The following is a 16337-nucleotide window of genomic DNA, read 5'->3' as shown; positions in this document are numbered from 1 at the left end:
CACAATACATACAACAAATCATGCAGACTCATGCTGGGGTCTGGGCGGACGGGGAAGAATTATGTAGAATGAAAATGTCCCCCGGACTTTTTCAGGAATTATTGACACACCTACAGCCCAATAGACCAGTGGCAGAAGGGGGTGCCTTACAGACAGAAGCATCAGGTACCCAGTTCACAGAGGCATTAATAATTTTCATGAGAGAAAAACAGAGGGAAAGGGGATCTACGGGTGTGATTATGCAGAAATTTGGGCAAAGTATTGAAGAATATAGTCAAGAATTAGAAAATAGCTTTAGGGATGAAGGATTGGATTTGACTGATGCTTCAGTAAGGAGACTTTTTACAAAACAATTAATAGAGGGGCTAGATCCGAAAATCAGAGAAAAATTTAAATCCTCTACTCCAGATTGGAGAACAATTGAACAACCAAATATTGTGAAACAACGATGTTTAGGAATAGTCATGGATATGAGAGAGAATCGTAAGCCTGTTAGAATAGCACAAGCTAATACAGGAGGAAGAGTGAGACACAACTTTCCTTGCCACTACTGTAAAAAGCCAGGTCATTTCCAAAGAGAGTGCAGGAAGAAGTTGGCAGATATAAAGTCAGGCAAATTTGTTCCCAGAAATAACCCTCCCCAAACGGACAACCAGCAGAAATCTACCATCATAGATGGTCCCATACCAGATTCAGATTGACTCGATGTGTTACAAACTTCCCTACCAGCTAGAAGACCTATGATACAGGTGAATGTGGGGGGGAGAGAGATTCCATTTTTGATAGATACAGGTGCAACTTCCTCAATTTTGAATCAAGATTTTCTTCCGAATCCGGAAGATATTTCAGAACAAACAACTTTGGCTGAGGGTTATGATGGGGTAATTCGAACACTGCCATATACTGTGCCCCTAGAGGTCTCATTAGGACCTAAATGTTTTGCATCCAGATTTTTGTATGCCAGAGGTGCCCCAACATGTTTGTTAGGAACTGATGTCCTAAAGAAATTAGAAGCTAACATCAATTTTAGGGAAGATGGCACAGTTATACTGACTATCCCTGATGATGCAGAAACATTAGAACAATATGTTAGAATTCAGGCTTTTGAGGATTATGCTGAAGAAAAAGAGTACACCACAGATCTAGACCTCTCAATGGTCCCAGAAACACTGTGGGCACAGGGTGACACCGATGTGGGACTATTGCATATCTCTCCTGTAAAACTATCTGTGCAACCAGGAACTGTTCTCCCACAGCTCAGACAATACCCTGTGAGTGCCCAGCAGGAACTAGCGATTACAAAACAGATAGAGGGATATAGAGAGAAAGGAGTTTTGGTAGAGATACAATCACCTGCTAACACTCCTCTGTATCCAGTCAAGAAGAGAACTCTTGATAAGGGTTCTATGCCCAAATATCGTATGGTACATGATCTAAGAGAAATAAACAAAGTTCTAGATCCAATCACCCCAGTTGTACCCAATCCTCATACGTTACTATCACAGATACCAGCCAGTTCTCAAGTGTTTACTGTAATAGATCTTTCAAATGCATTTTTCTCGGTTCCTTTACACCAAGATAGTTGGCATTTGTTTGCATTTACATTTAAGGGCAAACAGTTGGCGTGGACACGCCTTCCACAGGGAATGATACACTCCCCTACTCTTTATTCAAATGCCCTACAAACAGTCCTTCAGAGGTTTGAACCCGAACCACAGGTAGTAATTTTGCAGTATGTGGATGACCTACTACTTTGCTGCCCAGATCTAGAAACTGCAGAAAGGTCCACTGTGAGTTTACTATGTTTCCTAGAAAAAGAAGGGTGTAAAGTGAATAGACAAAAGCTACAAGTTTGTCAGACCAAAGTGGTCTTTCTAGGTCATTGCATTTCTCAAGGTAAAAAGCATCTTACACCACAAAGAACTGAAGCAATAAGACAGATGAATGAGCCTAGAAATCATAAACAGCTACGAGCATTTTTAGGAATAGTGTCTCATTGTAGACAATGGATTATACATGCCAGTCGACTAATGCAACCACTGTATGACTGTGTAAAAAGTGAACCTTATTTGTTGACAAAAGAAGGTCAGATTTCGTTCCAACAATTAAAAGATGCCCTTGTTTCAGCTCCAGCGTTAGGGCTACCAGACTACACCAAACCATTTCAGCTTATGGCTGCAGAAGTTGATTCCCATGCTACAGGAGTTCTTACCCAGAAGCATGCAGGGAAACAAAGACCAATTGCATATCTTTCAGCAAGGTTAGATCCCGTAGCTAGAGCAGCGCCAACCTGTGTACGTGTAGTTGTTGCTGTCTCACTATTGTTGGACAAAGCATCAGAAATTGTCCTAGAGTATCCACTCACAGTTCAAACTACACATGATGTTTATGGGATATTAAACCAGGTCCAACCAAAACACATCTCCATGGCCAGACATTTGCGGCTGCAGTGTTCTTTGTTGCTCCCCTCTACTATCACATTTGCTAGGCTTCAGACTCTCAATATAGCTACACTGCTACCTCTCGAGTCTGAAGGGGGGAATAAGGACACTGATACACACACAAATTTTTTCCCTACAGACACACATGATTGTACAGAGCTCATTTTACAAGAAACGGTAGGCTTACCCAATGTATCCGAAACACCACTTCAAAATCCAGATTTAGAGCTGTTTATAGATGGTAGTAGGTTTGCAGATGACACAGGTAACTTCCATACAGGGTATGCAGTTGTGTCAGAATCCGAAACTCTCAAAGCAGAACCGCTTCCACCGAAACAATCTGCACAAGAAGCAGAACTAACAGCATTGATTGAAGCTCTTAAAATAGCTGAGAACCAGACAGCTAATATATACACTGATTCTAGGTATGCACATGGTATTGTGTTTGATTTTGGAGTAATCTGGAGAGCTAGAGGTTACATGACAGCGTCAGGACAACCTGTAAAACATGCTTCTCTGATCAAACAGATCTTAGAGGCTGCACAAGAAACAAAAGAAGTAGCAGTAATCAAGGTAGCTGCACATGTGAGACTCGACACTAGGGAATCTAGGGGAAATGATAGGGCTGATAATGCAGCCAAAGCAGCAGCTGTCAAACCCTTACAACAGGTCCATACTGTAAACCTCACAGAAAATACTGAAGATAGACTGAGACAAGCACAGGAAGATGCAGGAGAAGAGGAGAGGGACAGGTGGAAAAAGGAAGGGGCAGAAGAACAAGCGGGAATTTGGAAGAAAGATGGACTAATATGTCTACCTAGAGCCTGGTATCCGATTGTAGTTGGTGGACTGCACCACCCTACTCATGTGTCTGCAAATGCAATGACACTACTGGCAAAGCAAGTCTGGTTGGCTCCAGGTTTTGGCAACTATGCAAGAGACTATTGTGCTGCATGCGCTATATGCCTGGCACATAATCCCGGACAGACAACAAAGACCCCTATGAAGCACCACGTCCGACCTCTCTACCCGTTTCAGCGATTACAAATAGACTTTATCCAGCTGCCAAAAAGTAATGGGTATGAGTATGTGTTGGTATGTGTGGACATGTTCTCGGGGTGGCCAGAGGCCTATCCAGTTCGGAAGGCTTCAGCTAAAAACACTGCTGTAAAGCTAGTTACCGAACTGATACCCCGTTACGGTCTCCCTGAAGTGATCGAGTCAGATAGGGGTACTCATTTCACTGGAGAAATATTTCAAAATGTACTGAAAATGTTGGGTGTTGAAAGTCAGTTACACACTCCGTACCATCCTCAAAGTTCTGGTAAGGTAGAACGCATGAATGGAACTTTAAAATTAAAAATACAGAAAGCCATGGCTGAAACAGGAAAGCCTTGGACAGAATGCCTTCCACTGGCCCTTTACTCAATACGCAATACCCCAAGGGGTAAGACTAAACTGTCTCCATATGAAATTTTGTTTGGCAGGACTGCCAATTTAGGATGTTACTTTCCACAGCAACTTGTGTTAAATATTGAGTCATTGACTTCTTATGTGCAAAATCTTCAGAAACAATTAACTAAGGTGCATGCACAAGTTTTTGCTTCCCTTCCAGATCCTGACAACACAGAAGGAAGTCACAAGTTGGAACCAGGTGATCAAGTCTATATAAAAAGACACACCAGAAAGGCTCTAGAACCAAGGTTTGACGGACCCTTCCAAGTCCTGTTGACAACACCTACATCAGTCAAGCTTGAAGGAAAGGCATCATGGATACATGCAAGCCATTGCAAAAAAGCAGTATAAAACTCATGATATTGATGTTAATAATGTTAACCACAACGAAGGCATGGGAAAGACTAAATTCTTTAGCCCCTTTGAACAATAGATTCGTACAACATCATAGAAAATTAGTGCACGACTTGTTAAACAATACACAAACCCTGACAGATTGTTGGATCTGTACCCATTCGCCGGTATCAGCCACAAGTATACCTTTTCTAGCAGTTCCCGTATTAGCAGAAGAAATATTCGCTTGGCCTAATTGTTCAGACAACCTGGCCAACAACCAAATTGGTAATGCTAGGCTGTGGAATACTACAATCGCCATACCAATTGTGGGATGGGTAGAATTTCCTTGGTGGCAGGGTAATCTCTCAGGGAGTAACACACATCTACAATATTTAGCATTTAGGGGAGGAAAATGGGTACCTAGAAATAAGACTGGATTAACTAATTTAGGACAGGTCCCCACAGAAAATCTACAGCTTAGTTTCAGTACAACCGTCCCCCCCTCTGATGCTTTCAAACCTGTAGTATTGGAAAGATACATACATAATAGAAAATGGAAACATTCTAAATTGTTCCCCCAAGGTGATGATAACAGTTGTACAAGTAAGCTGGGGAACCTGGTTTGTAATGAATCCAATGAGTATATCAAAGGAATGCCTGTATGTGGGAATCCCGCAGCCGGGTACTGTAGCCCCTTGGGACAAAAACCCTCTTGGTGTATGCTTCAGAATGTATCTAGATTTGTGGACTTGGCTCACAGATTGGTATTGCAGCACTCAGCTCTATGGGATCTGCCTGAGGGTACATTTTAGATATGCGGAGAAGGAGCATATAAATGGCTTCCCGTAGGTATAAAGGGTACTTGTACATTAGGACGCCTAACCCCGGCTACATTCATAATTTCAAATAAACAAGTGAATATGCAAGCCGTGCCCAAGCACACACTGTATAAAAGAGCTGCAGATAACTCACCACGTCCCTCGGGGAGGCCGCATATAGTACAAATGGGAATTCCCAACAAAATTGCTAGTACCATTTTTATTTATCCTATGTTAACACAGATGTGGGATAAATTAGTTAGAGCCACGGATTATCTAGATGATCAGATCTGGGATATATTGGACATATTAAACACTAGTATAGCTGTACAGAATCAGCTTATAATAGTCACTAACCAACATACCCTGGTATTGGATTACCTAACTGCCTCACAAGGGGGTATGTGTCAAATCATCGGACCCACCTGCTGTCATTATATAGACCCGAATAGTACTATGAGTATGACATTTAAATTAAAGGACGTACAACGACTCAGAGATCAGTATGACAAAGACAATGACCAGAATAAGGATAGCTGGTGGTCAGATACCTTTTCTTTTCTTAACCCAGCCAACTGGTTCAGAGGAATCGGTGGGTGGGTTGCTGGGATTATGCAGAGCATAATACATACAGTTATGGTTATTGTAGTCATATACGTACTATTCCAGATTGTGCTCAAGAGTATCTCAGTATGCACAGATAAACTTTGTGTAATAGATGCAAGAGTATAAAGTTTTTTTTTCCTTCTTCTCTTATGTTATCCTTTGCTAATACTGATTATTGCGCTTATTTTGCTATCCCTTTGTAATATCTGTACTTATTGCAAAACAAAGAAAAGGTTGCGAGAGTTAAACGGAAGAATTAATACTAGATTTGATTCTCTTATTGAATACAAGCATGTACATGTGTAATACCAAATAAAGGCTTTGTCTTTGGCCCTGTGGTAATAAAATAAATAAAAGAAAATGTCAAAGGGGGGAATTGTGGAGATCAGACTGAACTAAAGGAATCCATCTTGTCTTCTTCCTGAGAAATCTCGCTTACAACAAGATACATTTCTGCTGACTTGACATTTCCTTTTATGGAAGTAATCATGTGTGCATTCCTTCTTTCAATAGCAGCCTTTATTCACCTTCCAGATGATGTAACTTTCTACTGATAAAGACTGGTATAGATTGTTTATGTAAGAGATAGTGAAATATGAGCGCTTGTGCGCATGTCTGTAAAAGAATAATTCTTTTCTATATAAAGGGAGGGCAAAGCCCAGAGAGAGAGATGTGCTCCTGGGCTTCCCCTGTATATGATCACACAATACCTTGTTTGCGTGTCATTTACTCTGGATCCCTACCTCTAGTAAGCCAGGGACTGAGAAGGACTTAACACCCCGTTCCCTCTTTTTTCTCTCCCCGTTCCCTTTTTTCTCTCCCCGTTCCCTCTTTTTTCTCTCCCCGTTCCCTCTTTTTTCTCTCCCCGTTCCCTCTTTTTTTCTCTCCCCGTTCCCTCTTTTTTCTCTCCCCGTTCCCTCTTTTTTCTCTCCCCGTTCCCTCTTTTTTCTCTCCCCGTTCCCTTTTTTCTCTCCCCGTTCCCTCTTTTTTCTCTCCCCGTTCCCTCTTTTTTCTCTCCCCGTTCCCTCTTTTTTCTCTCCCCGTTCCCTCTTTTTTCTCTCCCCGTTCCCTCTTTTTTCTCTCCCCGTTCCCTTTTTTCTCTCCCCGTTCCCTCTTTTTTCTCTCCCCGTTCCCTCTTTTTTTAACCCCCGTTCCCTCTTTTTTTCTCTCCCCGTTCCCTCTTTTTTTCTCTCCCCGTTCCCTTTTTTTCTCTCCCCGTTCCCTCTTTTTTTCTCTCCCCGTTCCCTCTTTTTTTCTCTCCCCGTTCCCTCTTTTTTTCTCTCCCCGATCCCTCTTTTTTTCTCTCCCCGATCCCTCTTTTTTTCTCTCCCCGTTCCCTTTTTTTCTCTCCCCGTTCCCTCTTTTTTTCTCTCCCCGTTCCCGCTTTTTTCTCTCCCCGTTCCCTCTTTTTTTTACCTTCCCCCCCCCCTTCCTATTTCTCGTCCGCTATTGTTGTATCCGCCCGTTGTTCTTGTCATTTTCCCGTATAACCCACACAATACAGAATATTGCAGCTGAGGAGACCCCTGCACGGCCGCCGTTCTGTTTGGGTTTCGGTGCTGCAGCTTCGGAGGTGACGGGGCCGTGAGAACAAGCTCCGCCCCGCTGACCGTAGCGCCCCGCCCCGCTGACCGTAGCGCCCCGCCCCGCTGACCGTAGCGCTCCGCCCCGCTGCCGTAGCGCCCCGCCCCGCTGACCGTAGCGCCCCGCCCCGCTGACCGTAGCGCTCCGCCCCGCTGCCGTAGCGCCCCGCCCCGCTGACCGTAGCGCCCCGCTGACCGTAGCGCCCCGCTGACCGTAGCGCCCCGCTGACCGTAGCGCCCCGCCCCGCTGACCGTAGCGCCCCGCTGACCGTAGCGCCCCGCCCCGCTGACCGTAGCGCCCCGCCCCGCTGACCGTAGCGTCCTCTTCATGACTCCGGTCCGGGCACAGACTTCTCTGCTTTCTTCCCGAGTTTCGCTGCCGGTAAAGGCGGCGGCACTTCGGGAGGATTTTACGGGGCTGAAGGCGGCTTCTTATTCGTCAGTTTCCTCTTTTCTGTTTTTTTATAGGATTAACAATAACTTCTAATCCTCGCGGTAATCACACACTGCAGCGCGGAGCCTGATGGGAAAACACCGAATAACCGCTACAGACATTACATCTACGCTGCGTCACAGGGCGCTAATGAAAGGGTTAAATGACTGGCACTGATCAGATTGTGACCGCTGCCGGCAGTCACCGCGCGCACTGCTGATCACCGGGGGCGACAGAAAGTGCGGAGACCCCGAGCGCTCAGAGGCGTCACGTGCAGACCTCGGGGAAAGGTCAGAGGTCACCAAAAGGCCAAACATCCGGGACTGCGAGTCCTGTACACCGTGCACTGATGACGTCACAACACTGACTGCGGCCGGCTGAGCCCTGTGCCGCCCCGTACATCAGTCATGTGACCTAGTTGTCATGGGAACGGAGAGTAACAAGGAAGCGTCTTCCACCTGAGTAACTGACTGAGAAAGACGAGCAGGTAACGGAGCAAAACCGCACAGATGTGACCGCGTCTCACTGCAGTATATACTGTATATCCCTCGTGTGCTGTCTGGCGGCCGCTCTTCTGCCGTCTTGTGACCTGTCCCCTTATTATACACTGACAGGTGCTGGGGGTCTCCGCTGTGCTCAGATAAGGTGCTATAAGGTGTTATCTGCACACGCTCGGGTGCTGGGGGTCTCCGCTGTGCTCAGATAAGGTGCTATAAGGTGTTATCCGCACACGCTCGGGTGCTGGGGGTCTCCGCTGTGCACAGATAAGGTGCTATAAGGTGTTATCTGCACACGCTCGGGTCCTGGGGGTCTCCGCTGTGCACAGATAAGGTGCTATAAGGTGTTATCTGCACACGCTCGGGTGCTGGGGGTCTCCGCTGTGCTCAGATAAGGTGCTATAAGGTGTTATCTGCACACGCTCGGGTGCTCGGGGTCTCCGCTGTGCTCAGATAAGGTGCTATAAGGTGTTATCCGCACACGCTCGGGTGCTGGGGGTCTCCGCTGTGCTCAGATATGGTGCTATAAGGTGTTATCTGCACACGCTCGGGTGCTGGGGGTCTCCGCTGAGCTCAGATAAGATGCTATAAGGTGTTATCTGCACACGCTCGGGTGCTGGGGGTCTCCGCTGTGCTCAGATATGGTGCTATAAGGTGTTATCTGCACACGCTCGGGTGCTGGGGGTCTCCGCTGTGCTCAGATAAGGTGCTATAAGGTGTTATCTGCACACGCTCGGGTGCTGGGGGTCTCCGCTGTGCACAGATAAGGTGCTATAAGGTGTTATCCGCACACGCTCGGGTGCTGGGGGTCTCCGCTGTGCACAGATAAGGTGCTATAAGGTGTTATCTGCACACGCTCGGGTCCTGGGGGTCTCCGCTGTGCACAGATAAGGTGCTATAAGGTGTTATCTGCACACGCTCGGGTGCTGGGGGTCTCCGCTGTGCACAGATAAGGTGCTATAAGGTGTTATCTGCACACGCTCGGGTGCTGGGGGTCTCCGCTGTGCTCAGATAAGGTGCTATAAGGTGTTATCCGCACACGCTCGGGTGCTGGGGGTCTCCGCTGTGCACAGATAAGGTGCTATAAGGTGTTATCTGCACACGCTCGGGTCCTGGGGGTCTCCGCTGTGCACAGATAAGGTGCTATAAGGTGTTATCTGCACACGCTCGGGTGCTGGGGGTCTCCGCTGTGCTCAGATATGGTGCTATAAGGTGTTATCTGCACACGCTCGGGTGCTGGGGGTCTCCGCTGTGCTCAGATAAGGTGCTATAAGGTGTTATCTGCACACGCTCGGGTGCTGGGGGTCTCCGCTGTGCACAGATAAGGTGCTATAAGGTGTTATCCGCACACGCTCGGGTGCTGGGGGTCTCCGCTGTGCACAGATAAGGTGCTATAAGGTGTTATCTGCACACGCTCGGGTCCTGGGGGTCTCCGCTGTGCACAGATAAGGTGCTATAAGGTGTTATCTGCACACTCTCGGGTGCTGGGGGTCTCCGCTGTGCACAGATAAGGTGCTATAAGGTGTTATCTGCACACGCTCGGGTGCTGGGGGTCTCCGCTGTGCTCAGATAAGGTGCTATAAGGTGTTATCCGCACACGCTCGGGTCCTGGGGGTCTCCGCTGTGCTCAGATAAGGTGCTATAAGGTGTTATCTGCACACGCTCGGGTGCTGGGGGTCTCCGCTGTGCTCAGATAAGGTGCTATAAGGTGTTATCCGCACACGCTCGGGTGCTGGGGGTCTCCGCTGTGCTCAGATAAGATGCTATAAGGTGTTATCTGCACACGCTCGGGTGCTGGGGGTCTCCGCTGTGCTCAGATAAGGTGCTATAAGGTGTTATCTGCACACGCTCGGGTGCTGGGGGTCTCCGCTGAGCTCAGATAAGGTGCTATAAGGTGTTATCCGCACACGCTCGGGTGCTGGGGGTCTCCGCTGTGCTCAGATAAGGTGCTATAAGGTGTTATCTGCACACGCTCGGGTCCTGGGGGTCTCCGCTGTGCTCAGATAAGGTGCTATAAGGTGTTATCCGCACACGCTCGGGTGCTGGGGGTCTCCGCTGTGCTCAGATAAGATGCTATAAGGTGTTATCCGCACACGCTCGGGTGCTGGGGGTCTCCGCTGTGCTCAGATAAGGTGCTATAAGGTGTTATCTGCACACGCTCGGGTCCTGGGGGTCTCCGCTGTGCTCAGATAAGGTGCTATAAGGTGTTATCTGCACACGCTCGGGTGCTGGGGTTCTCCGCTGTGCTCAGATAAGGTGCTATAAGGTGTTATCTGCACACGCTCGGGTGCTGGGGGTCTCCGCTGTGCTCAGATAAGGTGCTATAAGGTGTTATCTGCACACGCTCGGGTGCTGGGGGTCTCCGCTGTGCACAGATAAGGTGCTATAAGGTGTTATCTGCACACGCTCGGGTGCTGGGGGTTTCCGCTGTGCTCAGATAAGGTGCTATAAGGTGTTATCCGCACACGCTCAGGTGCTGGGGGTCTCCGCTGAGCTCAGATAAGGTGCTATAAGGTGTTATCTGCACACGCTCAGGTGCTGGGGGTCTCCGCTGTGCTCAGATAAGGTGCTATAAGGTGTTATCTGCACACGCTCAGGTGCTGGGGGTCTCCGCTGTGCTCAGATAAGGTGCTATAAGGTGTTATCTGCACACGCTCGGGTGCTGGGGGTCTCCGCTGTGCTCAGATAAGGTGCTATAAGGTGTTATCTGCACACGCTCGGGTGCTGGGGGTCTCCGCTGTGCTCAGATAAGGTGCTATAAGGTGTTATCTGCACACGCTCAGGTGCTGGGGGTCTCCGCTGTGCTCAGATAAGGTGCTATAAGGTGTTATCCGCACACGCTCAGGTGCTGGGGGTCTCCGCTGAGCTCAGATAAGGTGCTATAAGGTGTTATCCGCACACGCTCGGGTGCTGGGGGTCTCCGCTGTGCTCAGATAAGGTGCTATAAGGTGTTATCCGCACACGCTCGGGTGCTGGGGGTCTCCGCTGTGCTCAGATAAGGTGCTATAAGGTGTTATCTGCACACGCTCGGGTGCTGGGGGTCTCCGCTGAGCTCAGATAAGGTGCTATAAGGTGTTATCTGCACACGCTCGGGTGCTGGGGGTCTCCGCTGTGCTCAGATAAGGTGCTATAAGGTGTTATCTGCACACGCTCGGGTGCTGGGGGTCTCCGCTGAGCTCAGATAAGGTGCTATAAGGTGTTATCTGCACACGCTCGGGTGCTGGGGGTCTCCGCTGTGCTCAGATAAGGTGCTATAAGGGGTTATCTGCACACGCTCGGGTCCTGGGGGTCTCCGCTGTGCTCAGATAAGGTGCTATAAGGTGTTATCTGCACACGCTCGGGTGCTGGGGGTCTCCGCTGTGCTCAGATAAGGTGCTATAAGGTGTTATCTGCACACGCTCGGGTGCTGGGGGTCTCCGCTGTGCTCAGATAAGGTGCTATAAGGTGTTATCTGCACACGCTCGGGTGCTGGGGGTCTCCGCTGTGCACAGATAAGGTGCTATAAGGTGTTATCTGCACACGCTCGGGTGCTGGGGGTCTCCGCTGTGCTCAGATAAGGTGCTATAAGGTGTTATCTGCACACGCTCGGGTGCTGGGGGTCTCCGCTGTGCTCAGATAAGGTGCTATAAGGTGTTATCTGCACACGCTCGGGTGCTGGGGGTCTCCGCTGTGCTCAGATAAGGTGCTATAAGGTGTTATCTGCACACGCTCGGGTGCTGGGGGTCTCCGCTGTGCTCAGATAAGGTGCTATAAGGTGTTATCTGCACACGCTCGGGTGCTGGGGGTCTCCGCTGTGCTCAGATAAGGTGCTATAAGGTGTTATCCGCACACGCTCGGGTGCTGGGGGTCTCCGCTGAGCTCAGATAAGGTGCTATAAGGTGTTATCTGCACACGCTCGGGTGCTGGGGGTCTCCGCTGTGCTCAGATAAGGTGCTATAAGGTGTTATCTGCACACGCTCAGGTGCTGGGGGTCTCCGCTGTGCTCAGATAAGGTGCTATATAGTGTTATCTGCACACGCTCGGGTGCTGGGGGTCTCCGCTGTGCTCAGATAAGGTGCTATAAGGTGTTATCTGCACACGCTCGGGTGCTGGGGGTCTCCGCTGTGCTCAGATAAGGTGCTATAAGGTGTTATCTGCACACGCTCGGGTGCTGGGGGTCTCCGCTGTGCTCAGATAAGGTGCTATAAGGTGTTATCTGCACACGCTCAGGTGCTGGGGGTCTCCGCTGAGCTCAGATAAGGTGCTATAAGGTGTTATCCGCACACGCTCGGGTGCTGGGGGTCTCCGCTGTGCTCAGATAAGGTGCTATAAGGTGTTATCCGCACACGCTCGGGTGCTGGGGGTCTCCGCTGTGCTCAGATAAGGTGCTATAAGGTGTTATCCGCACACGCTCGGGTGCTGGGGGTCTCCGCTGTGCTCAGATAAGGTGCTATAAGGTGTTATCCGCACACGCTCGGGTGCTGGGGGTCTCCGCTGTGCTCAGATAAGGTGCTATAATGTGTTATCTGCACACGCTCGGGTGCTGGGGGTCTCCGCTGTGCTCAGATAAGGTGCTATAAGGTGTTATCTGCACACGCTCGGGTGCTGGGGGTCTCCGCTGTGCACAGATAAGGTGCTATAAGGTGTTATCCGCACAGGCTCGGGTGCTGGGGGTCTCCGCTGTGCTCAGATAAGGTGCTATAAGGTGTTATCCGCACACGCTCGGGTGCTGGGGGTCTCCGCTGAGCTCAGATAAGGTGCTATAAGGTGTTATCCGCACACGCTCGGGTGCTGGGGGTCTCCGCTGTGCTCAGATAAGGTGCTATAAGGTGTTATCCGCACACGCTCGGGTGCTGGGGGTCTCCGCTGTGCACAGATAAGGTGCTATAAGGTGTTATCTGCACACGCTCGGGTGCTGGGGGTCTCCGCTGTGCTCAGATAAGGTGCTATAAGGTGTTATCTACACAGGCTCGGGTGCTGGGGGTCTCCGCTGTGCACAGATAAGGTGCTATAAGGTGTTATCCGCACACGCTCGGGTGCTGGGGGTCTCCGCTGTGCTCAGATAAGGTGCTATAAGGTGTTATCTACACAGGCTCGGGTGCTGGGGGTCTCCGCTGTGCACAGATAAGGTGCTATAAGGTGTTATCCGCACACGCTCGGGTGCTGGGGGTCTCCGCTGTGCTCAGATAAGATGCTATAAGGTGTTATCCGCACACTCTCGGGTGCTGGGGGTCTCCGCTGTGCTCAGATAAGGTGCTATAAGGTGTTATCTGCACACGCTCGGGTGCTGGGGGTCTCCGCTGTGCCCAGATAAAGTGCTATAAGGTGTTATCCGCACACGCTCGGGTCCTGGGGGTCTCCGCTGTGCTCAGATAAGGTGCTATAAGGTGTTATCTGCACACGCTCGGGTGCTGGGGGTCTCCGCTGTGCTCAGATAAGGTGCTATAAGGTGTTATCTGCACACGCTCGGGTGCTGGGGGTCTCCGCTGTGCTCAGATAAGGTGCTATAAGGTGTTATCTGCACACGCTCGGGTCCTGGGGGTCTCCGCTGTGCTCAGATAAGGTGCTATAAGGTGTTATCTGCACACGCTCGGGTCCTGGGGGTCTCCGCTGTGCTCAGATAAGGTGCTATAAGGTGTTATCTGCACACGCTCGGGTGCTGGGGGTCTCCGCTGAGCTCAGATAAGGTGCTATAAGGTGTTATCCGCACACGCTCGGGTGCTGGGGGTCTCCGCTGTGCTCAGATAAGGTGCTATAAGGTGTTATCTGCACACGCTCGGGTGCTGGGGATCTCCGCTGTGCACAGATAAGGTGCTATAAGGTGTTATCTGCACACGCTCAGGTGCTGGGGGTCTCCGCTGTGCTCAGATAAGGTGCTATAAGGTGTTATCTGCACACGCTCGGGTGCTGGGGGTCTCCGCTGTGCACAGATAAGGTGCTATAAGGTGTTATCTGCACACGCTCGGGTGCTGGGGGTCTCCGCTGTGCTCAGATAAGGTGCTATAAGGTGTTATCCGCACACGCTCGGGTGCTGGGGGTCTCCGCTGTGCACAGATAAGGTGCTATAAGGTGTTATCCGCACACGCTCGGGTGCTGGGGGTCTCCGCTGTGCTCAGATAAGGTGCTATAAGGTGTTATCTGCACACGCTCGGGTGCTGGGGGTCTCCGCTGTGCTCAGATAAGGTGCTATAAAGTGTTATCTGCACACGCTCGGGTGCTGGGGGTCTCCGCTGTGCTCAGATAAGGTGCTATAAGGTGTTATCCGCACACGCTCGGGTGCTGGGGGTCTCCGCTGTGCACAGATAAGGTTCTATAAGGTGTTATCTGCACACGCTCGGGTGCTGGGGGTCTCCGCTGTGCACAGATAAGGTGCTATAAGGTGTTATCCGCACACGCTCGGGTGCTGGGGGTCTCCGCTGTGCACAGATAAGGTGCTATAAGGTGTTATCCGCACACGCTCGGGTGCTGGGGGTCTCCGCTGTGCTCAGATAAGGTGCTATAAGGTGTTATCTGCACACGCTCGGGTGCTGGGGGTCTCCGCTGTGCTCAGATAAGGTGCTATAAGGTGTTATCTGCACACGCTCGGGTGCTGGGGGTCTCCGCTGTGCTCAGATAAGGTGCTATAAGGTGTTATCCGCACACGCTCGGGTGCTGGGGGTCTCCGCTGTGCTCAGATAAGATGCTATAAGGTGTTATCCGCACACTCTCGGGTGCTGGGGGTCTCCGCTGTGCTCAGATAAGGTGCTATAAGGTGTTATCTGCACACGCTCGGGTGCTGGGGGTCTCCGCTGAGCTCAGATAAGGTGTTATCCGCACACGCTCGGGTCCTGGGGGTCTCCGCTGTGCTCAGATAAGGTGCTATAAGGTGTTATCTGCACACGCTCGGGTGCTGGGGGTCTCCGCTGTGCTCAGATAAGATGCTATAAGGTGTTATCCGCACACTCTCGGGTGCTGGGGGTCTCCGCTATGCTCAGATAAGGTGCTATAAGGTGTTATCTGCACACGCTCGGGTGCTGGGGGTCTCCGCTGTGCTCAGATAAGATGCTATAAGGTGTTATCCGCACACGCTCGGGTGCTGGGGGTCTCCGCTGTGCTCAGATAAGGTGCTATAAGGTGTTATCCGCACACGCTCGGGTGCTGGGGGTCTCCGCTGTGCTCAGATAAGGTGCTATAAGGTGTTATCTGCACACGCTCGGGTGCTGGGGATCTCCGCTGTGCACAGATAAGGTGCTATAAGGTGTTATCCGCACACGCTCGGGTGCTGGGGGTCTCCGCTGTGCTCAGATAAGGTGCTATAAGGTGTTATCCGCACACGCTCGGGTGCTGGGGGTCTCCGCTGTGCTCAGATAAGGTGCTATAAGGTGTTATCCGCACACGCTCGGGTGCTGGGGGTCTCCGCTGTGCTCAGATAAGGTGCTATAAGGTGTTATCTGCACACGCTCGGGTGCTGGGGGTCTCCGCTGTGCTCAGATAAGGTGCTATAAGGTGTTATCCGCACACGCTCGGGTGCTGGGGGTCTCCGCTGTGCTCAGATAAGGTGCTATAAGGTGTTATCCGCACACGCTCGGGTGCTCGGGGTCTCCGCTGTGCTCAGATAAGGTGCTATAAGGTGTTATCCGCACACGCTCGGGTGCTGGGGGTCTCCGCTGTGCTCAGATAAGGTGCTATAAGGTGTTATCTGCACACGCTCGGGTGCTGGGGGTCTCCGCTGTGCTCAGATAAGGTGCTATAAGGTGTTATCCGCACACGCTCGGGTGCTGGGGGTCTCCGCTGAGCTCAGATAAGGTGCTATAAGGTGTTATCCGCACACGCTCGGGTGCTGGGGGTCTCCGCTGTGCTCAGATAAGGTGCTATAAGGTGTTATCTGCACACGCTCAGGTGCTGGGGGTCTCCGCTGTGCTCAGATAAGGTGCTATAAGGTGTTATCCGCACACGCTCGGGTGCTGGGGGTCTCCGCTGAGCTCAGATAAGGTGCTATAAGGTGTTATCCGCACACGCTCGGGTGCTGGGGGTCTCCGCTGTGCTCAGATAAGGTGCTATAAGGTGTTATCTGCACACGCTCGGGTGCTGGGGGTCTCCGCTGTGCTCAGATAAGGTGCTATAAGGTGTTATCCGCACACGCTCGGGTGCTGGGGGTCTCCGCTGAGCTCAGATAAGGTGCTATAAGGTGTTATCCGCACACGCTCGGG

General features: G+C 50.7%; 1 protein-coding gene across 2 annotated transcripts in view; it reads left to right on the top strand.

The window, feature by feature from the left end:
- Positions 1 to 16337, top strand: part of SPA17 (sperm autoantigenic protein 17) — a 114858-nt gene that overhangs the window by 7123 nt on the left and 91398 nt on the right. The window contains exon 1 of one of the 2 annotated variants that reach the window (XM_069741630.1): positions 8024 to 8159. The exons of the other annotated variant lie outside the window; for it this stretch is intronic. The gene's annotated coding sequence lies outside the window, so the exon portion shown is untranslated. Of the gene's footprint in view, positions 1 to 8023; positions 8160 to 16337 lie in introns of those variants that run through there. 2 annotated transcript variants of the gene reach the window in all.

The sequence above is a fragment of the Ranitomeya imitator genome, chromosome 10 (assembly GCF_032444005.1).
Source record: "Ranitomeya imitator isolate aRanImi1 chromosome 10, aRanImi1.pri, whole genome shotgun sequence".
NCBI classification, from domain to species: Eukaryota; Metazoa; Chordata; class Amphibia; order Anura; family Dendrobatidae; genus Ranitomeya; species Ranitomeya imitator.
This window is presented reverse-complemented; position numbering and strand designations above follow the sequence as displayed.